The sequence below is a fragment of the Arachis ipaensis genome, chromosome B02 (assembly GCF_000816755.2).
Source record: "Arachis ipaensis cultivar K30076 chromosome B02, Araip1.1, whole genome shotgun sequence".
Lineage (NCBI taxonomy): Eukaryota > Viridiplantae > Streptophyta > Magnoliopsida > Fabales > Fabaceae > Arachis > Arachis ipaensis.
The window spans coordinates 15,527,011-15,527,363 of record NC_029786.2 but is presented as its reverse complement, the minus strand read 5'-3'; positions in this window follow the sequence as shown (position 1 = coordinate 15,527,363).

Below are 353 nucleotides of genomic sequence, written 5' to 3'. Positions count from 1 at the left end.
GATAAATTTAATTTTAATTCACTCATAATATAAATTAAAATATTTTATATATATTTATGCAATTAAAAATAAAAATAATTTTTTTATTAATATAAAATTATATGATTAAATATAAATTATTTTATACTAACAGTGCAAAAAAATGCGATACATACATTTAATAGTTTGTTTTTCTTATGGTAGAGATATATATAATTACTCTAGCTAGCTCCCAAAAAGTTTCAATAAAAGTTACATTAAGACTGTAACAACTAGTAAAACAATTATTGCCCCAAGTTCTATATTCTCACAATAAGTATCCATCCATATAAGTAGTTCAAATAAATGCACTTGTGACTATAACATTAAGAAGG